At 43.4% G+C, this 17,966-nt stretch overlaps 1 protein-coding gene across 1 annotated transcript in view; it reads left to right on the top strand.

Moving 5' to 3' along the window:
• LOC124508018 (phospholipid-transporting ATPase IB) overlaps positions 1-17,966 on the top strand; it is a 507,885-nt gene that overhangs the window by 208,039 nt on the left and 281,880 nt on the right. The gene's annotated exons all lie outside the window — the stretch shown is intronic.

Consider the following 17,966-nt stretch of genomic DNA (forward strand, 5'->3'; position numbering starts at 1 on the left):
AGACTCGAGGAATTTGGATGCCTCTTTTCTGACATACAGTAGGTATTTCTATTCAGTAAGGAGGTTTGGTGGGGGGCCACGCTATACCAGCTTTTGTGTTCGGATCCAGCCAGATGACTTTGTTGTTGTCTTTTAAGCTTTCATGTGAATTCCAGTTAGTTGACACACAGTGCTGTATTAGCATTCAGGTGAGGGACTTGGTTGTTTTTTCAGGAAATCTGGGAAGGTTTTTTGAGGGTGGGCATTGCTACCTTCTGCGGGCTACTGGCCATGCGAGGTCCAATTCTGATAGAGATTTGAGGGTCAGGATTATAAAGAAAATACTAGAAAGATGAGCGGCACCACCTTGGTTGTGCAGCAGAAGACTTGAGAGCTGAGAGGAGAGCTTTCCATCTCCGAAACTACTGTCCTTGGGCAGTGCCTGGTACATGGTTCAGTGCACCGTCCAAATCCTTGGATTAATAATCTGATCTGTGCTTGCTCGTATATTTTAGGGTTACACATTTTTTGTACATTGTTTCCTTGGGTATTTTCTCAGAAATCAGTTATCAGGATGCTTTCCTCACTGCATTGATGCTTCAAGAACGCCTCTTGTGGGTTCAAGCATGGTCCGTTCAGAATAATGGCTGTCGCAGTGACAGTGCTGTTTCTGCCTGACTAAGAGGCCCTAGTGACATCATCTGCCACACCTCTCTACCCAGACCTCTCGTAACACTGCCTGTTTGGGATGGCCGGCAACTCTGGGGGACAGCTACAGGAAAGTCTCTCCCTTGCCTCTCCAACCTTGCTCCCCACTCTAGTGATTCTTGGAATTCTTCTTGGAGACCAAAAAATCTGTTGCCATTTTCCTGTGAGTACACATACTCAGAACCCTGAACCGTCTTCGGATGCTGATAGTTCTCTATCATTTTATCTTTCTCTCTTGAACCCTTTTCGTAATTTGGAACATGTCATCAAAGGCCAAGGAGAGCCGGGGTGGCGGCCGGTGGAGCCTCCGTGGTGGAGAGGAATGTAGCTGTTGTGCTGTGGTTGTAGGATGTTCAAGGACCCCAGGGTGAGGAACAGATTCAAATGTGTTTACAACAGTGAATAGGAGCTGCGTGTTACCTCTACGTCCGGAAGCTTGGCACGGTAAGAGGGACCCAGAATAGTGAGGAATGACTAAGCATCTGGACGTGAAAGGCCAGGCTTCCGAGTTGTATAACGGTCTCTCTTTCTCTCTCTCTCTCTCTTTTAAACAATTTTCTTTTTTTTTTTTTTAATTTTTTTTTTAAACATTTATTTATTTTTGAGACAGAGATAGAGCATGAGTGGGGGAGGGGCAGAGAGAGGGGGAGACACAGAGTCGGAAGCAGGCTCCAGGCTCTGAGTCATCAGCCCAGAGCCCGACGCGGGGCTCGAACTCATGGACCGCGAGATCGTGACCTGAGCTGAAGTCGGGACGCTTAACCAACTGAGCCACCCAGGCGCCCCTAAACAATTTTCTTGAGATACAATTCACCTTTAAAGTATATAGTTCAGTGTCTCTGAGGCTGCTCACGACGTGTTGCAACCATGACCACAACCAATTTCAGACTATTTTTAGCCACCCCCAAAAGAAACCCTCTTTTCTCCTGTTAGTCAGTCCCCATCCTCCTCCACCCTCCCCCCCCAGCCTCGCTCAGTGCTGAACAACCACGAATCTGCTTTCTTGTCTATACAGATTTGCCTATCTGGGACATTTCGTATGAATACGAGGATATGAGATGGGGTCTTCTTCTGATTTCTTGCACTTAACGTAATGTTTTCAAGGTTCCTCCGTGTTGCAGAATGTATCAGTACGTCGTTCCTTTTCGTAGCTGAATAACATTCCGTTGTATAGATATACCACTGTTAGTCATCCACCTTGATTAGCACTTGGATTGTTTATACTTTTTGACCACTATGAGTAATGCTGCAATGGGGATTCACGTATACGTTTCGTCTGGGCATCTGTTTTCGTTTCTCAAGGAGCGGAAATGCTGTGTCAGCTCGTATGTCTATGTCTGATCTCTGGAAGAACCATCAGGCCGGTTTCCAAAGTGGCTACACCCTTTTACATTCTCACCAGCAATCTGTGGCTGTGCCAGCTTGGCCGTATCCATCTACTTGTTATGTGTCTTTTTCACTGTTAAGCCCAGTGGGTATAAAGTGGTATCTCATAGTTTTGATTTGCATTTCCCTGATGGCTAATAGTAATTAATTATAGAATATAGATAAAATAGAAAAATTGAAATACTAAATTAATTGAAATATTAAAAATGAATAATGTTGAGCATCCTGGCATGTGCGTATCGGCCATGCCGATGTCTGTTCGAGTCCATTTTTAAGTTGGATTATTTGTCTTCTTGTTGAGTTGCAAGAGTTCTTTATGTACACCGTATATGACTGTCTTATGAGAAATAGGATTGACAAATATTTTCTCCTGTTCTGTTGGTTGTCTTTTCATTTTCTTGAAGGTATTGTTGGCAGCGCAAAAGATTTCAATTTTGATGAAGTCCACCTTATCTGTTCATTCTTTCATCCTGTGTTTTGGTGTCCTGTTTTACTTAATCTTTTTTTGAGAGAGAGCACACCTGTAGGTGCATGGGTGTGAGCAAGCGGGGGAGGGGTGGAGGACAAGGGCAAGAGAGACTCCCAAGCGGGCTGCACAGCCAGCGGGGCGCCGGATGCAGGCTTGATCTTACAACTGTGAGATCGTGACCGGAGCTGAAAGCAAGAGTCAGAGGCTTAACTCACTGAGCGACCCAGGTGCCTCTATCCTGTCTTTTTTTTTTTTTTTTAATTGGTTTTTGAGAGAGAACAAGCAGTGGGGGGGCGGGGAGGGTAGAGAGAGGGGGAACAGAGGATCGGAAGCGGGTTTTTGCTGACAGCAGCTAACCCGACGTGGGGCTTGAGCTCACAAACCGCGAGATCATGACCTGAGCCAGAGTCTGACGCCCAACGGACCGGGCCACCCAGGAGCCCCCTCTATCCTGTCTCTTTGAAGCAGCTGATACTGGGCTTTCTTCCCTGGGTTCCATTTGGGCACGTTAGCTCAGGGACGTGCACATGGCAAGAAGTGGAGAAGGAGTAGTGGTGAAACGCTCTTTTCTCATAATTTCCCCTTTGTGTCTGTGCTGTAAAGCTGCCGAGTTAGGTACCTGGTTTCTGCGAGGTCCACAGTGCTAGGGGTTGTTACTCCAGTTCCACCCGGAGCCAGAAGTCATGGTGAGGATGTCCCTCTCCCTTGCCAACCGCGAGTGGGTCACGGGGCCACCACCCTGACTTGTCGGTGAGCAGATTCAAGCAACAAAGAACAACATGGGAAAGTCTGGTAAACTAAATCAAAGCCAACGTGCTCTCACTTCATGGTTTTTCAAAGGGAAATCAAAACGAGTCCGTTTGGATTCTCCGGGGAGAGCAGGAATGCCTTCAAGGCTTTACAGGAACACGCTGCTTCCTTGCCAGGTGCTTGATACTAAAGAAAAACATCTTCTCCCCCTTTTTTCTTGGGCTGCTTTCAGAGGGCTTTGTGTATCGCATAAAGCTGTGCACTCAAAGACTTCACAGGAAGGACTTCAAACTGGAATTGGCACAGAAAGAGGAAATTTCAAATTAAATACTGTTACTGTCTACAAAAGAGAAACACTAATTGAAAAAAGGAATCTAGGAGAGCGTACCACTGTTACTACTCTAGGAAACATTTCTTGGCTGGTTTCACACTCAAGATTTTAAGAACATCAACACCTACTTTAAAAAAAAAACGCACTCGTGTACTTCAGATGTTGCTTACTATTCATTGAGAATTTAACCGTAAATTAAATTTAATGTGACTCCAGACATAAGGTTGACCTTAATTCTCACTTTTCATCTTTAAAATGTAATCACTGTAAAAGTTACCCCTTTCTCTAATAATAGAAGAAAATAATTGCTTTCGGAAAATAACCTCAGTGAGCTCGTGAAGCCCCGTGTCCTGTCAACGTTGATTCCGAGACTGGCGGATGTTGTATAAAAACTGATAACACCTTTAAGCGAAAACAATATTTTAGGCAGAAAACAGAGGAAATAATGTAAGAATTTGTTACCTACTCTGCGGACACTAGACTCACACACATTGAGCTAGTTATACCTTATTATACCCCAGATATTTTCCATGTAGTTAAAATCCTAGAAAGGTCATTACATGGTCAGCAAAACAGGTACAGGTCAGAAATCTCCTGAGGTTTACTGTTGTATCTTCCAGGGACCCTGCCACATTATCTATCGAGCTAAAAACTGGTTGGTCTAATCACATTTTTGTCGGAGGCTTGATAACATGCATTGTGTGTCCGGGAGAATAGTGACATGGTCTGTGCCTGTTAAGAGCAAAGAGTAAATGAGAGTATATGACAGGACTCACGTATCTTCTACTTTACATCTTACGTGGGCCCCGACTCCTTGTAAGCAGGGCCTCAGAGAAACTAGCAGGTCCCCGACTCCAGTGACCTGTATCTTGCCATACGCAAAGATTCTCAATTTCTTTCTTGATTCCTCCTCAGCAGCTGAAGTCAGTGGCTCCCTGCGCTGGATTCTCATGTGTTTCTGTGACTCCTCTTTTTCCTACGTGTCTTCCTTATGGGATCTTTTCAGCAGCCTTTGAAGTGTCCTGTTTCCAAGGTTTTGCCTCGGCCTCATCATACCACCCCCCCGCCACGTCTTCTCCCTGGTGCGTTCCATTTTTTTCCAGGGCCCCGTTCATCCTCTCCGTTCGTGAGTCACAACACCAGCTTTATCCTGAACCATCTAGAGAACTTAAACAATTTTTGTCCTCAACAATTTAAATACAGGATTATCCTCTGACCCAGCAATTCCACTGCTAGGCGTATAACCCAAAGAATCAAGAACGGGTCATCAAGCAGATACTTGTATGTTGATGTTCATAGCAGCGCTATTCACAACAGCCAAAAGGTAGAAACAACCCAAATGTCCCCCGATGGATGAATGGGTCAACAAAGGGTGGTGTATCCATACGGTGGAATATTATTTGGACATAAAAAGGGAAAAGCGTGGATATACATGCTACAACGTGGATGAGCCTCAAACACACACCTAGTGATAGAAGCTGTTACAAGAGATCACATATCATATGTTTCCATTCATATGAAATATTCAGAATAGGTAAATTCATACAGACGAAGGCAGATTAGTCGCTTCCAGGGACTACGGGAGAAGGAACATAAAGTGATTGTTGAATGGGTACAGGATTTCCTTCTGGGGTGATGAAAACGTTTTGGAACTAGATGGTTGCACAAGGTTGTGAATATACTAAATGCCACTGAACTGTTAACATTTTTTTAGTTTTATTTTATTTTATTTTATTTTTAACGTTTATTGATTTTAGAGAGACAGAAAGACAGAGTGCAAGCAGGGGAGGGACAGAGAGAGAGGGAGACACAGAATCCGAAGCAGGCTCCAGGCTCCGAGCTGTCAGCACAGAGCCCAATGCGGGGCTCGAACTCATGAACCGTGAGATCATGCCCTGAGCCGAAGTCAGACACTTAACCGACTGAGCCACTCAGGCGCCCCTGGACTGTTACATTTTAAAATGGCTAATTTTATGTTATGTGAACTTTCTCTTAAACAATAACAAATGAAGGGGAACCTGGGTGGCTCAGTCGGTTAATCGGCTGACTTTGGCTCAGGTCATGACCCTGTGGTTCACGAGTTCGAGCCCTACATTGGGCTCTGTGCTGATAGCCCAGATCCTAGAGCCTGCTTCGGATTCTGTGTCTCCCTCTCTCTCTCTCTGCCCCTCCCCTGCTAGTAATCTCTCTCTCTTTCTCTCTCTCTCTCTCTCTCTCCAAGATAAATAAAACATTAAAAAAATAAAAGAATTCTTCCATTTAAATGAAACGTATGTTGAATGAACAAAACAAAAGTTTGAATGAAAGTGCCCTTTGTTTGAATTAAATCTTTGTGGAAAAGAAGAAGAAGAAAAAAAAAAAAAAAAAAAAGACAAGACTGCTTCCCAGGCTCTACCCAGAACAATGAAATCAGAACTCTAGGGATTATACAAGCCACCCGTCCCCAACTTTGATTCTAGTGAGTATTTGGGGTTGAGAGGAGAGGACTTCCCCAGTCTGTCAGTATGTCCAGTATAACCCCTTTCTTCAGCCCCCCCCCCCCCCCGTGTCTGAGACTTTTTCACACTGACCTTGGCATACCTTAAATTCAAAATGTGTAGGCTGAATTAGTCACAGTCCCTGGTCTATGCGTCTCCTCATTTCTTCTGGGCTTCCCCACTAGTTTTCGGAGTTTTCTGTCCCAGGTGATGGTACCACGCACCTCACAGCTACCAGAGCCTTTTCGTAACATAACAGGCACTGTTCTGTATTTGAGGGACCTGTAAGAAACGAAACCATAGAGGGGCGCCTGGGTGGCTCAGTCGGTTGAGCATCTGACTCTTGGGTTTCGGCTCAGGTTCTGGTCTCACGGTTCGTGAGTTTGAACCCCGCATCGGGCTCCGTGCTAACAACAGGGAGGCTGCTTGGGATTTTCTCTCTCTTCCTCCCTCTCTTTCTCTCAAAAAAGAAAGAAAGAAAAACCTGAACCATATAAGTAAATTATTGTATTGAATCAAAAATTGCACTCTCTTAATTTGTCGATCCTTGGTAAATATTGTCTTTGTTTTTATAAAGAAGAAATAAAGGCCTCAGAAAAATTAGTGTCTCCTCCATGACTTCACCTAAAAAAGCAAGGGAGACATTGTCAGTTTATCCTGGATACGAACAGTACCAGGGCCCGTGCTCTTAAATCATGTAGTCGGCTGTGGCAGCTAATTTATAGTCATGTGTTTATTACTGTCAGGACTCGAGTTTTATATGAAGTTTTGGCTTTGAACATGTTCCACCTGAAGAATTTGTGTGAACCTATTTAGCATAAAGTCTGGTAGGATTTGTCTTTCTCCAAGAAGTCACGTAGGAAATGTGTAAACCATTTTTTATATGTTCAAGAAGGAGTTCTCTGTTCTCTGTTCTTTCTTCCCTGTGTCCTTGGAACTACCGTCTTTCACATTCTCTCATTTTTCCTTTTTCTCCGATGTTCTTGAGTTTTGTCAAAACGGAGATAAATTTTGTGGGCACAGACTTGGGATGGGGCGGGTCTTTGGCCTCTTGAGAACATTCAGAAATTGAAAATGTTAACATGGATCGTCAGGAAAAAAGTCATGAAAGAGTCGTCAGGGCTCCCCTTGTGAGGAAGTTGTGGCCCCGCCACGGTCCCCTGCAAGTGCAGGTGATGCTCATTGTCCCCAGTGCCGCCATATTAGCAGATGTGATTTGTGACTGTATATCTCTGGGCAGGAGGTGGAGCGGGAGGAAAACACCACAGCAGGGTGGATGTGCAAATGAAGGGTTTCAGAAGACATCATTTATTTTCTTGGGTGTGTTTCGACTTCTGTCTTTCAGGGTAGATTCAAAGATAAACATGTGTGAACCTACCATGATACCATAGAAATACGGCGAAGAGAAAAAAGCAGATTGGGCACAGCAAACGTTTCTAAAAAGCTTTTTGGGTTTATTTTTCTAACTTGAAGAGTGATTTATATTTCTCGTAGGAAAAAAATAGAAAATTCAGATAAGCGAAAAGAAAGAAATCAGAATTCACAATCCCCCCAACTAGAGTTCATCACGGTTAGCAGTTGATATTTAAATCTAGATCTCTCTCAGTTAAAATAATTTTTATCAGAAGTGGTTTAGATTATTTACAATATGTGAAGCGAAAAAGGTTATAAATCTTAAAGATGGTTATAAAGGTTTAGTTTCTATGCGAAATCATGATATAAAATGTTTTCTAAAAGCTTGCTAATCTTCTGTTATGAAAACACCATGATTAATCTATTCCTATTGTTGGGTATTTGGGTTAACACGTTATTTTTTTACTGTTAGGAATATCACTACCATAAGATTTTTATAGCTAAATCTTTGCAAAGACACTTGATGATTTCCATAAAATAGCAATTCAAGAGTAAGCCACGTAGAAATTGGCAGAAGTGTTTGTACCCTTCACCTAAGAAAGGGAAGTTATTTGATTGGGAGTGAGAGAGATGTCAGGAGCTCACTCCCTGCTGGGACAAATGTGTTCCCCTCGTTCGGCCAGCTTGGTGTGGGGTTTATTTTCCCCACCAAGAACGGGGAGCAGTCGAGAGATTACTTTGTGGCAGGATGCATGTGGGGTTGAAAAAGAAATCACAGCATTTTTAGTCACGGACAGTGTATCATCTCCGCGGCTGGTTCGACCTCATACTTGTTTTCTGGACTCTCGTAAGCCTGTGACTCACTTAGCCTGCATCCCCGAACCTGTACACTGGCCCTATCTTCAGACTACTTAGGGTGGGAAAGAGCTGGCTCTTTCCACTTGGTCTCCACTCCAGCTTAGCTTTTTACATTCATGAGGCATGATGGATACTAAGAAATCTTAGAACATGATGCATTTTGCGTGTGGTATCTTTCAGCCTGTGAACCACACACAAGAATTCTATCCAAACAGAGTTCAGACACACTAATTAGAATTGTACCACCAATTGTGTTTTGGTTGGCGTCCACATTGGTAGGGGGCCAATCATACACTTGCAAAAATAAAACTTCTCTTTAGTTTCTTTCATGATACAATTTCTCAGCATCATGCATGTTTAGTTAGAAGTCAGCTTCCACCTTTGACATTTCGTTCCAGAGAACATTATTAACTTGTCGAGGGTGTAAGCCTATCCTTGGGTTGTTTGTATTACAGCTTAGCATGTATGCCCGTTTGTTGATTAAATGCAATTAAGGTAGAATTCATTCTTAGACAGGGTTTGGTTTTGTTTTGGCATTTTTTTTTTCATTGAGCTCTAAAATGAATGCTATTATTTGAGTGATTGTGGCAATTTTATTTGGTCCTAACTGGCCTTTTTGTTGCCGTGCTCAAAGTGAGTGTGCTCAGATGTTATGATTCCTCAGCAACATGTTGAATAAAAACAACGTCCAAAAAGCCCGCCTTTTAAAAAATGTTTTCCGTCCACAGGTTTTACCATTATTTACTCAGAATGAAAATTAGATTGATGTAGATTCTGGACCATAGAGAAATAGCTTATTTAATCATTGTATAGACTGGCATATGTGGGAACTTGGCAATCTTAATAGAACAAGGAATCCCTTTCTGAGTAATTCTAGCTTAGAAAAAAAAAGCCATTTTATTAAACATTTTGGAATCAAAGCCAATTTTGATGACACGTTTAGAAATGGAGGACTGTGTTCGTCTTAAATAACTATTGCGGGACCAGTCACTCTATAGTATCAACTCTTGACTATGAAGGATTTCTGGGGTTTTTTTCCTCCGGCTAAAAGTGACATATTATCAATATTTATCTGTAGCTCCTAGAGGTGAAAAGTCGAAAGATAAATTAACCCGTCAGCTTGGTTACTTGTGTCCTGAACTAGCAAACTGCTTTGGTGGGAAGATACAGGACTTGTGGCAAAATACAAGCAAATATTTTAGTATAAGATTTAAAATACAGAAAGTTCTTCTGTAGGAAAATCTGTTAGATAATCCAAATTAAAAGTTAGCACCTGTGACATGTTGCCATGACAGAAATCTCTAGCAGGGGGCATTTAGTAATATGGTTAGATCTTTTAATAGTGTGCTGTGTAATTGTGAGCACATTTCTATTTATTTATTTATTTATTCATTCATTCATTCATTCATTCATTCATTCAGTATATGAAATTTATTGTCAAATTGGTTTCCATACAACACCCAGTGCTCATCCCAAAAGGTGCCCTCCTCAACACCCATCACCCACCCTCCCCTCCCTCCCACCCCCCATCAACCCTCAGTTTGTTCTCAGTTTTTAAGAGTCTCTTATGCTTTGGCTCTCTTCCACTCTAACCTCTTTTTTTTTCTTCCCCTCCCCCATGGGTTTCTGTTAAGTTTCTCAGGATCCACATAAGAGTGAAACCATATGGTATCTGTCTTTCTCTGTATGGCTTATTTCACTTAGCATCACACTCTCCAGTTCCATCCACGTTGCTACAAAGGGCCATATTTCATTCTTTCTCATTGCCACGTAGTACTCCATTGTGTATAGAAACCACAATTTCTTTATCCATTCATCAGTTGATGGACATTTAGGCTCTTTCCATAATTTGGCTGTTGTTGAGAGTTGTGAGCACATTTCTTAGGAAATTTTTTTTTTTTTTTTTTTTTTGGTTATAAAATGGGTGTTGCCGTACCACTTTTCTTCTCTCGCAGAGCTGTCCTTCTGAACGGTTCTGAGACGTGGTTTTTGTGGTAAAACTTCCCCTTGGTTTCTGATCTTCACACTGTGTCGTTGACACAGATACAAAATGGACAATGGAAGTAACGAGGCCCTTCCTTCTCGTCAGGCACTAGTCTAAGAATTATGGTAATCGGGCCTGTGTGATCTCCCATCTCCCCGCTCTGCCGCTTTCAACACTTTGGGACCCAGATGAGGCGCCAGGAGAGCTTGTAGACACATCACTTTTCAAGTTTTTTCCTGTGTTTCTTCCTCTTCCTCTTTTCATGAATGATTAATTCATCAGCGCGTGTCATTTTTGACAACAGTGCTTTGCCAAATGAAACAAGGTGATGTTAGGTCAAACCGTGGTCCAAAATTCTGAAGTAGAAGCTCATAATATTTGGCATCTTTCCTACTAGAAAAACAAACCAGGAGAAAAAAAAAAGTCAAGAATAGAGCCTAACTAAACATGTGGAATGTGTCATGAATATTTATATCCCCAAGTCTTGCCTTGTGATAGTATTTGTGTTTAAGGTGGTTTTTTTTTTTTCTTTTTCCTGTGAAATAGTTCAGAATGTGTTTCGTTAATACAAGTGTCATGTTAACTTTCATTAGGAAAAAATTCCACTTCTTCTGACAACATTGACACCTTTCTGATGGAGCATATGCAAAGTAGCTCTTACGTTAATTGGTCCCAAAGAAAATTATGTTTTCCAGTTTCCTGCCTATACATCTGACACTTTCCCTCATTTAGTACCTGCTCAATTATCGATGCTTTTTCCCTTTCCTGATTTTGACAGCCAGTATTCCTCCTATGACTTTGAAAACCATAAGGAATACCCCATCCTGGAAGCTTAACCGTCCTCCAGTTTGAACAGGAAGTACCAAGATGACGGTGAGCAACTGTTCCCAGACTGCAGCCTTCTCTGGTTTGGTTGTTGATTGGTCGGTTGGTTGTTTTTCCAGCTTTACTGAGGTGTAATTGGTATACAGGAAATTGCATCTAATTAACATGTACAATTTGAGTTTGAACGTGTATATACACTCTTGTTACCGTCATCACAAGCCAGGTGATGGACATGTCCATCCCCTCCAAAGGTTCCCTTGTGTCCCTTTGGTTTGGGTAGTGTTTTTGTGTGTGTGTGTGTTTTTTTTTTTGGATTGTTGTGTGTTTTGTTTTTGGGTGCGGTAAGAGCACTCAGCAGGAGCTCTACCTCCTAATAACTTATTAAATGCACAACACCTTAGTGTCAGCCGTAGGCACTGTGTGGTATGGCAGGTCTCTGGAACCTGCTCTCGAGTAACTGTACTTTCTACCCATCGAGCGACAGCTCCCAGTTCCCCTCCCCCCACGCCTTGGTGACCACCATTCGTGGACTTCTATACCTTTGATTATTTTACGTGCCTCCCATAAATGGAATCGTGCAGTGGTACTTGTCCTTCCGCGACTGACTGACTTCACTTAGCACAGTGTCTTCCGGGTCCATCCGTGCTGTCACCATGGCAGGAAGGCTTCTCCGCTTGAAGTGCCTCTGATTCAGCTTCTTACTTGTTTAACTTGAGAGAGGAAATACCTGGCAAGGAAGGAATGTTTCCGTTCGTTGTGTCTCAGAATTCTTCCTATTCTATTTAGCCCCATTTAGGGCCACAGGTAAATTGGCAACACGAGATACGTCAGGTTGATGGAGCTAACTTACGTTGCCAAATTTTGGAAGTTGGGCTTGGTTTAAATTTTATGGTTGGCCATTTCTGAGCTTTATTATCATTGCCATCTGCACCACTTTGCTGGGTCAGCAGAGACTAAGAGCTTCTGCTGAAAGATTTGGTTTCTGTTGTTTCTTGTTAATCCGCTAACTGAGCTCTGTTGGAGTTCTGGGGCTGAGCGGTCCTCAGTGGCTTAGTTCCTGATAGGCCAGCCGATGGGAGAGACGCAGGCAGACGGACAGACGGATGGACAGACAGACAGCTCCTCTGTCTCCTGCTACTCCATCAAAGTCTTGACACCTGGGTCATCTGAGAAAAACAGAGTGAGCATTTTTCTCCCACTAAGCAAGGATTCATGGCGGTGCCCTTTCACCACTTGGACATACTGGTCATTAAAGACCAGAGTAAATACACCAGCGTGAAGATAATCCTTTCTCAAATATACAAGTGCCAAGTTGAAACCATCTGTCAATCGTTTGTGCATTTTCCCCTTACTTTTATTTGTCTTAGTGGATAGGTGTTGTTTGGAAATATTGGAGCTTGAGAAATTAGCAGTCCTCTGTTATCACGGTATTTTGCCAGTTCACAGATAACTAAACCGTTAAGTTCGTGTTTTCTCTTTGTAGAGTCATGACAAATATATATTGGGTATTTCTTTTTCCTGCAATAGAAAATAATGACAGGGATTGATGCTTATTTGTAGATAATTGAATACACGGGCATAGGGGTATGTTCAATGGTTTTTCAAGCTCCGTGCTTCACATCAGGATATGAATTTTGAATGATCAAATCTGGGAACAAATATAAGATTAACATAGAAGGTAGCGAAGCCTTTTTTAGAAACGGAGAAAAGAATACGTGCTGAGTGATGTTCATTTATTTGAACAACACTTGGGATTTGAATTTATATCGCTCTGTGGTTGTAGTTGTGTATTAACACGTGTCTGTATAAACATAGCTACTTAAAGAATAGTATCTGATGGATGCTTTCATACCAACACCTCATGAAGGTTAAAAATAGTTATAACGATAGAAGCTAAAGAAACAAGGCAGGGGTTTGGTGCAGTTTTGTGTTTCCTTTGTTTGAAAACAGCTGCAAAGAGTCTTTGGTATGATTCCATTGTTGGGTGTCTTGCATTTCTACATTATACTTAAGACTGTCCCAAGTCAAAGATTTCTTTGGATTGAGTATTACGGGCGTTCAGATAAATTGTGGGGAAGAAAGAGGACTTTTCCCACATCTTCTAGACCTACCTTAAGGTGATTTCGATGTATCTTATCCTGTTGTGTTTTTGGAACAAGCTGGTTTCTGCGTGATGGACCCGGTAACTGCGTCGCCCCCGGTCGGCTCGCTGGCCCGCCCAGGCTCCGCACGGTGGCCCAGCCGAGGAAGCGTCTCCTGATGAAGGTTGATGCGGAAGCCCAAATGGCATGGCCTCTGACTGCAAAGAGGACTGTGGCGGGAGGGCCAGCCCATAAAGGGCAAATGGCACAGATGGCAGCATTAGGTGCCGTAAAAGTCAAATCTGGGAAGCGAGGGGGCATCATTAGCTCCAGGGGTGTGTGTCTGGTGGGGAAATACTGATGATGATACTGTGGCGCTAACACTCAAGTTGTCACTGTGTCCAGACCGCCTGTGAGCATTTAACATCTCTTACCTCGGAAAATCCTTCAAGCGGTCCTGCAGAGAAGAATCTTATGGTCCTTTAGAGTTTGGAGAGCAGAGGCACAGAGGACTGAGGACGTTACCCTGAGTCCTGTAGCTGTAACGAGTAGGTCCAAGGTTTGAACCCCGGCAGCCCAGCTCCAGAGTTGATGCTGGAAGACTGCTCTCAAGATAACGGTGAGGAGCTGAAGGGTTCAGAGCAGATGAACGGAGCTTGCATGTGTTTAGGGAAGATTCAATATGAAGGCCAAAAATAGAGTGTGTCTGCGAGGTGTGAGGCCCTTTCGATTCTTCAACTTGGCGACAGTGGGAACCTCAAGTAGGGTGGTGGTAGCTTGAGTCTCTGACACATAGTAGGTATTCAACAAACTGTTGGGCTGGATTTCTAGACTTCCTGAAATGGGTTATGATCCAAATACACAGTCATTAAGGAGTTCGAATCAGTAACTTCTAGCAAGGGAGTGAATGTAGGAAGATTGGTAGGATGGGGGAGACGTTAAGCCCTGCTGTAACATGGGCCATGTCAGAGGGGATGCTGGTGGAGGGATTAATTTCCAGCATTTCTAGGAGCTGCATCATCTCCAGCAGCTGCCGAGTGTTCAAGTCTGGTGCAGGTGGGTGCTCTCGAGTCCAGATTCCCCCAGTGACGGTGTGATCTGTCTGAAGCTACAGACGATGGCTTCTTGGCTGTTTGCCTTCTAGTTAGCATCTATGCAACACAGGTTCTGGATCGGTCACTCTAGTTTATGCTGCTCTGGTAGGAAAATGAGTAAGAGAGACTTTGCTTATGGTCTCCCTTCACATACGTCTCTGGTGGAAGAAGGTACTATGACTAAACGGAGTGTGACTTTAGAAAAACAGAGCCACGCGGGCGGAAGACAAGAACGGATCGCACATTAAATGCCATAAAGCTGGAAGTTCCAGGACTTGTTACTGGCATTTGTCTCCTCAGGGCAACGTTTCTAAGGTGAGCTCCCTTTGTATCTTGAAGATAGTGATGGAAGTTTTCAAACATGGCGGGCGGGGGGGGTGGGGGCAAACACTTGCCTCTTAGATGAACCAGGCTGGATTTGAGACGGGTGAGACTTCGGAAGGAATATGAATATCACAACTGGAGCAATCTAGAAGACTAGATGCCATGTCCTTTTGGGACACGAGTCACAGTGGCCATCTTCACTCATAGAACACATTTGTCACCTTTTGTTTATTTGTCACTATTTATTTATTTATTTATTTATTTTTACTGCAGAAGGAAATGCGAATGTCTCATAGTTGACTTTGAGGAGGTACTTCCTTTCCCATGTTAATTTTCCCGATGTATAAAGTAGTGCCTTAAACAGCCCCTCAAAATGCATGCTCTCCTCTGTCAACTTATTGTTGCTTCAATAGCGTGTATTTACTGGTCTGCTGTTGGACTTTAGGTTTCTGAGCCAGGGTTGTTTGAGCAGTTCCCCCCACTGGAGAAAGGTTCTGGAACTCCTCTTGGTTTGCACAGACCCTGCGGCTCTGCACCTTCAAGGTGTCGAAATGATCCTCGCCGGTTAGTGCCATGGCCTCTAGGACTCCAGACCCCAGAAGACTGGTCTTGGAGGACACTCCTCTTTGTAGGTACACACTCAGAACAGGAAAAAGTGTTGAGGAAGGCAAAGGTTACTCCATAACGCAGTCCCTTTGTCAAGATGAGTGGGAGGCAGGGCTTCGGGTGAGGTCAGACTTGCTCGAGTAATAAGGCCCCTTAGGGTAGATCCATGTGCTACCCATAGCAAGGCCAGTCCTGTTTGTTCGCTAAAGCTCTGAGGGCCCAAAGGGGCGAGAGGTGATACGTGAAAAGGATCTAAGTGACTCCCCTAGTGCTAGGCCACATCAAGACACATAGTGAAAGTAAATCTGATTCAAGTGCTAAGGACTTAATTATGTCCTCCCCAAATTTATATGAAGTTGTAACCCCTGATGTCACTGTATTCGGAAGTAGAGCCTTTAGGAGGTAATAAAGGTAAAATGAGGTCTTTTAGGATGGTGGGATCCCAATCCTATAGGATCAGTGTCCTTATAATAAGAGACACCTGTCATGTGAGCATATGGTAAGGAGGAGCCATCTGCAAGCCAAGGAGAAACCAGAAACCAAATTGGCCAGCATCTTGATCTTGGACCTCCAGCCTCCAGAGCTGTGAGAAAATAAATTTCTGTTATTTAAGCCCCCCAGTCTGTGGAACTTTGGTACGCCTGCCTGGGCTGACTAATACGCTAAGTTCAGGTTTCTGCATTGCCCAGGCTAATTAATAAAATCCTTACTGTAGTTGTTTTTAATCAGCTGGAGTCGCCTTAATCAGTTCTGGGTTTGCGAATGTAAAAGGATTGGAAAGGGGGTCATGAGTGAGGTGAGGGATCGGTGAGAAGAATTGCGTGGGTAGAGATGATATAGCCTTGAAAAGTAAACCTGGGAATGCTTTGTATTTCAAACTACGCCATTCCAACAAAGGATAAGTCATTTTATGTGATAAGAGCAAAAGTAAGGAATATCATCGTGGAACTAAAAATTTAGTATTGTATTTAGCTTACTGCACCAGTCTTCCCTTAAAACTATCCTAGCATTAGCTTGATTTGTTTGATTTTAAGGTAAATTTAGCAACGCAATCCCTAAAATTACAGATGCTGACCAGTGTATGGAATTCCCTCTTTTCCCACAATGATGTCTGTTTCTCCTTCATTACGTTCCTAGCTTTGTTCATTCCATATTTCAGTTTTGATGTGAGGTTTAAAAAGCAGAAATTGCTTCTTCCGTTTCCAACTTGAAAGGCATTTTGACAATTGTGTGTAACAAATGCCATCATTCTCACTAGGTCTGTTGTTTCTGATAGGACAAAGAGGCACGCTTTGCTGGCCTAGAAATTCTTACCAGTTTTCATGCACTGTACCGTTCAAGCATGTCTTTATGTATGAAAGGAGAGTGATTTAGAACAATTTATATTAGCCCGATTCTCAAAATCCTGAAGTTAACCAGGATTACTTTGAGTGCTACAGCTCTCATGCAGATATTCTGCAGAAAAATTTAAAGATCCTCATTGCCCTGCATGGAGAGCCTCAGTCACGATTCTAGAAGAGCCCAACCTCAACCTAGTAGCTGTGAGGGATTTGTGAGTTCTCCTGGTTAGACCTCAGTACTTTGCTGCTATTCCAGCAAACTGAAACGTCTCTGAAGGATTATTTTAAATGTAGGTCAGTCACGTTGTGTTTCTTCAGATGAAAATCAAAACGAAATCTGCATGTATGCTGAATGAATTAAAGGTACGCGTTACAAAAAGATTTCCCGTCAGATACTTCTATGGGGCTCCTGCTTTGTCCTGGGGATGAGATTATACTGTGGGTGGCAAGATCAGCACCGCCCCCGTCTCTGTGGTGCCCGTGGTCTGGAGGAAGACCTGGATGGTGAAAACCGTGGATTGTACAATTTGAATTGAATCCTTTACTCTCTTGTGTTTCTGTGTACAGAGTCCTTGGTCTTAGGTAGATAGACCTCTTAGATACGCTAGCTTCTCTGATGCTGTGCTACTCTTAATGTTCAGCTTTGGTTGGCTCAAAGTTTGGCTAAAAGAGAAGCTATATGTCTCTGCTGATAAACCCTTCTAGAGGCTTCTCATGGCTCTGAGAGTCAAACTAAAAGGACTTCATGGGAGAGTGCTTCCCCATTGCTTACCATGCCCCAGCCCGTTGGACTCCTTTCTGTCGCTCTGCAATCTGAGCGGGCTGCTGGCTCAGGACCACCATGAGACCTGTTCTCTTCGCCTGTAAAGCCCTAACCCCTGATGCCACGTGGCAAACACGGTCCCTTGATTCAGGTCTCCCCTCAAATACTAACTTGTCAGGGAGGGTGTCCTTGAATACCTGGCTAAATTAGCGCCCCTTCCTCTTTCCTCAGCTTCAGTTTGCGTGAGAGCGCTTATCCCTACCTCACACACTGCACTTGTGTTTAATTATTGGTAATCCGTCTCCGCCCAATAGAATGCAAGTTCCATTAAGGCAGTGATTTTTGTCTCTTTGGTCCTCTGCTCCATCCACGGTGAGTAAAACGATGCCCAGCACATAGTGAGTGCTCAGTAAGTATTTGCAAATGAACGAATGGTGTGATACCCTCCCTAAGCCTTTAGTTTTCTGGGAGACAGCCAGCCCCCTTCTCGGGACAGTTGCTGAAGTTATGCCAAGAGCACTGATGATACAACAGTGAAGAGAAGATATTGGCAGAGTCAGATTTTTTCTCTTTCCACTATTCTTCCTATTTGGGAGCACCCGCTGAGGTGGTCTACCCACCTATATATAAAAAATGGC

Source organism: Lynx rufus, unplaced genomic scaffold, assembly GCF_022079265.1.
Source record: "Lynx rufus isolate CCGP_SWC_20201006 ecotype Redwood Valley unplaced genomic scaffold, mLynRuf1.p SCAF_1, whole genome shotgun sequence".
NCBI classification, from domain to species: domain Eukaryota; kingdom Metazoa; phylum Chordata; class Mammalia; order Carnivora; family Felidae; genus Lynx; species Lynx rufus.